This window comes from Mirounga leonina, unplaced genomic scaffold (assembly GCF_011800145.1).
Source record: "Mirounga leonina isolate KUSES-001 unplaced genomic scaffold, KU_Mleo_1.0 Mir_199, whole genome shotgun sequence".
Taxonomy (NCBI): Eukaryota; Metazoa; Chordata; class Mammalia; order Carnivora; family Phocidae; genus Mirounga; species Mirounga leonina.
In genome coordinates, this window is record NW_023270498.1 from 576,472 (window position 1) to 583,471 (window position 7,000).

General features: G+C 60.2%; 1 long non-coding RNA gene across 1 annotated transcript in view; it reads right to left on the reverse strand.

The window, feature by feature from the left end:
* Positions 1-803, reverse strand: part of LOC118024579 — a 2,365-nt gene extending 1,562 nt beyond the window's left edge. The window contains exons 1-2 of the long non-coding RNA XR_004683137.1: positions 720-803; positions 50-330 (exon numbers count right to left, since the gene is read on the reverse strand). This is a non-coding gene — a long non-coding RNA (uncharacterized LOC118024579). The remainder of the gene's footprint in view (positions 1-49; positions 331-719) is intronic.
* Between the last annotated feature and the right edge of the window lie 6,197 nt (positions 804-7,000).

Here is a 7,000-nt window from a genome sequence, read left to right on the forward strand (position 1 = left end):
TCTGGGCCCCACACATCACTGAGCTGCTCCTGACAGAGGACTGACTCACCTCCACCTCAGTTTACCTCCTGCTCTGTCTTCACCTGCTGCAGTTTTGCCTCCAACATCAGGAGAAGAGGTCCAGATGGTCACTGCAGGGGCTTTGCCAAAATCACAGAGGGGTCTGGAGACCTGGGCCTCGTGGGAAAGCGGGCCATCCCCGGGTGGTGGGACCCGAACGGCCAGCGAGGCTGAGTGGGGGGAGTTCCCCCGCCTGAGACGAGAGTCCGCTGAGCACACACCCCTCACACCTGCGCAGTCCGCACACGGGGAGCAGAACGAAAACGCAACCTGCAGAACGGGAGACCAGATTTGCAAAATCACATAACTGATGCAGGATTGATATCCAGAATGTGTAAAGAGCTCCTACACCTCAACAATAAGAAAAAGCAAAGAACCCAATGAAACAATGGGCAGAGGACGCGAACGGACATTTCCCCGAAGAGGACAGACAGCACGTGAGAGGATGCACAGCATCACTAACCTTTAGGACAACGCAAGACAAAACGACCACCTAGAACCTCACAGCCGTCAGGTTAGAAAAACAAGCCGGACGCAGTAGGTGCTGGTGGGGACCGGAGGAACTGGGACCCCCGCATCCTGTCGGCCACCGTGCACACGGGGGCCGCCGCCATGAGAAACGGTGTGGCGGTTCCCGACAAAATGAAACGTAGATTTACCTTGTGATCCAGCGAGTCCACTTGGGGTCACATACCCAGAAGAACTGAGAGCAGGGACTCGGCCATGTTCACGGCAGCCAGAAGCGGGAAGTGCCCTGAGTGTCCATCCACGGATGAGCGGAGACACGGAAGACGGCGTGTCCCCATCATGGGATATTACGCAGCCACAAAAAGGAAGGACACCTGCGACACCGGGATTCGTCCCCGGGGACACGACGCGGAGTGAAATAAGCCGGTCACAGAAGGACACGGATCCCCCCCACAGGAGGTGTCCCCGGAAGTTCAGGTAAGAGACAGCAGGTGGAGTGGGGGTGCCGGGGCTGGGGGAGGGCAGTCTGAAGGCAGGAGAAGGGCAGGGGAGATTCGTGGCTGAATGCCAGGCATTGTGTCCAGGAGAAAAGCAGAGGTTGAAGTCGGCGGTCGCAAGGCCCAGGAAATGGCACGCCCCTTCCTGCGCTGCCTGTTGGTTCTGGGCTCAGCCAGAACCTCGTGTTGGGGGGGTGCACAGACAGAAAGTTCTGGAGACAGAGGGTGGGGATGGCGGCACGAAACGAACATGCTCAGAGCGGCTGAGCTGCCCACACCACGGCTAAGGCGGTAAACGTGCTGTTGTGTGAGTGGTCCCACAGTTTTCTTTTCTTTTTTTTTTTTTTAAAGATTTTATTTATTTATTTAAAGAGAGAGAGAGAATGAGAGAGAGCACATGAGAGGGGGGAGGGCCAGAAGGAGAAGCAGACTCCCCACCGAGCAGGGAGCCCGATGCGGGACTCGATCCCGGGACTCCAGGATCATGACCTGAGCCGAAGGCTGTCGCTTAACCAACTGAGCCAGCCAGGCGCCCCGGTCCCACAGTTTTCTGTTTGGTTCGCTTTCAGGACGAGGTGTGCTGGCGATGAGCAGGGGACCCAGGGGCCAGGGAGACCCGGCATCACCCTGCCTCTACCTCCTGCCAACTGTGGCCTTGAGTAAGTTCCTCAGCCTTGCTGAGCTTTGTCTGCTCCCGGGGGAAATACCAGCATCGACTTCAAAGGGCTGGTGGGAGAATCCCACGCCCACCCCAATAATGGCACCTGACACTCCCTGGAATTCTGAATTGACTTAGGCCTCGATCTCCTGGGTTTGGTTCCTGTATCCCCTTCTGTGTCGGCGTGGGGGGCGGATTCCCCACCTTATGAGTCCTGGTGGGAGGCCATGTGAAAACACCAGACCCCACCAGCATCCCGCAATCTGGGCGATCTGGGCTCCACTCAGCAGACGCCCCGTCCCCACCTGCGCCCCCAAATGCGGATGTCTGGAGGCTGAGGCAACCGCTGGAGGTCCTCCCCCAGCCCGCGCGGGGTGGGGTCCTCCCTGGGCCGCTTTCCCGGCTCAGAACGCCCAGTCCCTTGTCTGCTGCCAGTCCATCTCCCCGAAGCACCCCTCTCGCCTTCCTTGTCACCAGCGGAACGCGGGGGGGGGGGCTCGGTGGCGGTGCACCCACACCCAAATATCCAGTTTCCTGGATTCTTGCACCGAGGACGGCAGCCGCTGGGCGGCTCTGGGGGAGCTGAGAACAGCCCTGACAGGCGGCGTCACTCCCAGCCTGCGGTCCTCTTCCTTCTCTCCCCTTCCCTGGTCTTCCGGGAGCCAGATGAACTCGAACCTGAACTTGGGGGATACAGAGCGGGGGAGAGGCGCCATCTGGAGCCCCAAGCTGACCAGCCTGGGGACAGCAGGAGCCAAGTCCCCGGGGGCCCCTGTCACGGCCATGTGCGCCCTGTGGCTTCTCATGTAGGAAAGCTACTCGCATTACTTCATTTTTAACAGCTGATATTGAATTTATTAAAGTTATCTTTTTAAAAACACAATTCTTTAGCTTACAAACCATCCTAGTCTCTGTGAGTATGGCAGATTTGAACTTGTCCAAATACACCTTCAAATATTTCAACTGCCTTCCTAAATGTAATCTATCTGGTTTCCTTTTAAAGTCCTTATTTGGCCAAAAATAACAAAGAAAACCTCCCTGAGCATTAAATAGCTCTGATGAACTTCTAAATATGTTGAACCTAAAGTTGTCTTAAATGTTAAAACACAATACATAAACTTTGCAAGATTTCAATGGGCAAGTCTAAACTGTAAATCTCAATCAAGTTTAAAATGCAGTTTGGGGGCGGGAGACAGGGAATTCCTAAAAACGGGCACAAGGTCCTTTTTGGGGTGAGGAAGCTGTTCTAAAATTAGATTGTGGTGCGTTCGGCACAGCTCTGATTTCTAGAAATCACTTGACTGTGTGTTTTAAAATGAGTGAATTTCATGGTAGGTAAAACAAGATCTCAGTGAGGCTATCCAAAAGGGAAATGCATACATACATCAGAGCGAGGGAAGCAGCTGTATATTTTACCTGACTGAGGTCAGCACGGGTGGGACGGCCATTCGGCCACCCATGTGTGCCTGGCCAAGGGACCCGTCCTTGCCCGCACCCCTGCGCTCATGGGCAGGGGGACACGGAGTATGTATTCTCACTATTCTCTTCCTCTAAACATCCTTAACCATGGGCGCCTGGTCGCTCAGTGGGTGAAGCGTCTGCCTTCGGCTCAGGTTGTGAATCAGGGTCCTGGGATCGAGCCCCGCATCGGGCTCCCTGCTCAGCGGGAGCCTGCTTCTCCCTCACTCTGCAGCTCCCCCTGCTTGTGCTCGCTGTCAATTAAATAAATAAAATCTTTAAAAAATAAAAATAAAATAAACATCCTTAATCGTGACACCGTCCTCACGTTCATAAATATCTTCTCGGTACCTGGTGGCGTCCGTGCCAGCCGGGCAGCTGGAGAACCTCCGCATCCTTCCCAGGCCCACCGGCCCCGGCGTGGGGGGAGGAGGGGGACAGGGTACCTGCTGGGACGGCGTTCCCCACACAGCCCCCGACCGGGACTTCCCGGTCAGCTCGCTCCCCTGAGAGCACACGGGAGCTGGGCTCTGCCCTAGACCCTCAGTGCCTAGACAAATTCCCGTCGGAGCCGGTGTCGTGGGCTTCCCCTGCTTGCTGCTGGCCTGCTCTGCACGGAACGGTGGGCTGCTGGGCTGGTCCCTGCGGCTCAGAGCGGAGGACCCTGCCTCATCCATGGGGCCCAATGCCAGCCACCACAAAGCACGTGAGTCCGGGGGCCTGGGAAGGAGCAGCTTGGAGGGGAGAGCGCGGCGCAAGTCTGGGAGTTCAGAGCGAGGAGAAGGGGAGCAGTGGGTTGGGAGGAGGCAGGCCACACATGCAGGATGGGCCTGGACGGACAGCGGCCAGGAGAGGACAGACGGGTCAGGGAAGGAAGCAGGGTGCTGGCAGCCCTCAGCAGCCCGTCGAGGTGGGTGGGAGCGGAAGCGAGCCGCCCATCACCTGGCCACGTCCATGGGCGGGCTGACCGTCCCAAGCTGGGAGAGGCCGCTGACGCCCGAGCGGGGTGCAGGCCCAGGCCGGGGAGGTGTAGGGACACTGCCAAGCCCACTGAGGAGACCCACCAGAACCAGCTTTTGTGGGCCCTTTCATTCAGCACACGGAGCTGCAGCAGGCCTCATTTAGGCAGTAATTCAACACCCCTTCACTGAGCTTTGATTCTGTGCGGTGTTCTCAGGCACCCAACTCCGGGAGAGCGCAGGAAAGCATCCCAGAAAGGACCAAGCACAGGGGTGAGCTTTGCAGGTGGAGAGCAGGGAGGCACTGTGTAGGCAAAGGGTGAGTCCTGCAAAGGCAGGGGCGGTGCAGAGAAGCTCAGTGTGGCAAGAGGACCTTCCGCCTACAGAACTAGAACGCAAGCCGGCTGAGATGGGGCTGTGAAGGGGCTGCTTCCATCTGTCCTGGGGGCAACCAAGAACCTGGAGAAGTAGTTTAGCACAGGAGCTAAAATTTCAGATGATTTTGAGAAGGACCATTCTGGAAGTCCCTGGAAAAACTGGGGCCCAGTAATTAGGCAGGAGGCTGTTGCAGAAGGCCAAGCCGGAGCTGGAGCTGTGGGAAGGCCTGGGGAGGGAGGAGGAGGCTTAGGAAGGGAGGAGGAGGAAGAGGTTTGGGGCGAGAGGGAGGGAGGAGGAGGTTTGGGGAGGGAGGTGGCAGAGCTGTCTGAGCAGTTCATCCATGAGGAGGGGCGGGTGAGCAGGGAGGATCCATGGCAGCTCTGGAGGGAGCTGTGGGCTCTGGGGTTGGCCTAGAAGTCTCCCGAAGATCTGAGCCTCGGGAATGGGTGAGGCTGACTGGGGTGGGTGTGTAGGGAGCACCACTGGGTGTAACATGTAACTGTGACTCAGGAGCAATCTGCAGGAGTTCAGGGGGGAAGGCAGAGCTGGAGACACAGGGGGAGAAGAGCCAAGGCCTCGGGGGAAGCAGTAGGGGCTTCGGGGACATGGTTGATGAAGGGCAGTGTCAGGGAAGGCCGGCCCGGGACAAAGCCCGGGACTGTGGACTCTGAAGTCACCGCTGGTCCCAGCAGCAGCAAGAAGATGGGACGGTCCACGCCAGTCCCCGGGCAAGAGGCGCACAGGAGACGAGTTACCCTCTTCCAAAGTGGTCTGTTTTCTTAATGTTTTCAACAACCTCGTTTTTCTCTTATTACGTTCTCTGTGGCTCAGAGACATTTTGAGAGAAGCATTTGTGCAGAACGCTCTATAGGACCGAGGTTACAGAGCCGTGCTGGCGGGCTTAGAACACCCCCAGCTAGCTGGATCAGGGCGCCGTTGAATGCAGTTGGGTCTGCTTCGAGTGTGATTCATCCAAACAAGGCAGGACAGCCCCACATTCCTGAGGTTCTGGGCCTGCTGATAGTTCACTCAGGAAGTCAGGTTCAACTGATAATGCTAATTCGGGATTCCCTACCACCCTGGCTCCCCCAGCATGCTCACTTTCCTGAGGGCACACGCTGCAGGCTGCGGCGGATGCAGGGAGCAGCCCCAGGGCCTTGCTGACCCGGTGATGTTACAAGGCAGGACGAGTGCCAGGGAAGTCACTTCTGCATTCACGCAGTCCCTTCTTTCTTAGGACGGGTCCCTAAGGGCTGCAGGGCTCAGCGTGGAGAACAGAGAGCAGGGCAGGGAGCTTACGGCTGAGGGCCCTGAGGGCCTGGGGCACTTTGCTTCAAGCAGAAGGGAACACGTAGCTTCCTCAAGGTCACCAAGCACCAGGTGATGTGGGAGAGGGGGAAAAAAAGCAGTTTCCAGGTCCGGCTTTGGGAACACTCGCGGGCTGGTGACTGAGCAGCCACTCACAGGGAGGAGCCTCAGTTTCCACCGGGGACAGCGGGGGCCGTGGGGCGGCCGGGGCTGGGAAGCAGGGTCTGAAAGCCCAGCGCACGTGGGCTCCGGATGCAGCTGCAGTCCCAGCGCCGGCTGCCCGCGGCGGGGCGCATCCTACGGCGGGGAAGCCGTGCACATGGGGACACCGGCTTTGACACACGAACCTGCCACCGGGAACGCCGCAACTGAGTGGCCGACGAGGACCTGACGACCCCGCTTCCAGACTCTGCTCGGGGGTCGGGGTCACCGCCCGCGTCCGAGCCGGGGGTGGGGGCGCTCCCTGGGGCGCGGCGCCCACTCGGGCTCCCCAGGTCGAAAGAGGGCACGAGAGCGCGCCGCGACTCCGCAGGTACGAGCCTGCCAGGCTCTCGTGTCAACGTCCTCCTCCTGGAGAAAATTCAAGCAGACTGTGCAAGATATTTTCGGAAAGTAGGGCATTTTGGAAGCATTTCGTAACCTCCGAGACGGGGGCGGCGGCGCCTCCCGTGCGCTGGAGGAGGGGGCTGATGCCCGGGGCCAGCCGGCGCCCCCAGCCGCGCGCGGAGTCCGGGGTCGCGGGCCTAGTGGGGCGCGGGCGACCTTGGCGGGCGGCGCGACCTTGAGGCCTGCGGTCGCCTCAGTCGCCCCCTCTGTGCAATGGGGACACGCCCCGGCCGCCGGGCTGCCTAAGCCCGCCAGCGCCGTAGCCTCCGTCCCCCTCCCGCCCGGCGGCCCCCCGGGCTCCGCCGCCCCGCCGGCCCTCGGTCCCCGCGCCCGCACCCCGTCCCACACCCGCTCCCCACGCCGCAGCGCCGCGACGGAGCCCGCGGGCGGGAACCTGCCTGCGCCGCTAGCGCGCACGCGCGCCCCCGTCCCGCCCCTCCGGCGCCGCCTCCGCTCATAAGCCAGCCGCACCGTCACTCCGGCCGGCCCGCGCTCGCGATTGGCCAGGGCCCGGGCGCGCGACCGGCCGTGGGCGGGGCCCGGCCGGCTATAAAAGGGGCCGCGGCGGCGCTCGTGCCGCCTTGCAGACGCCACCGCCCGGGAGCCGC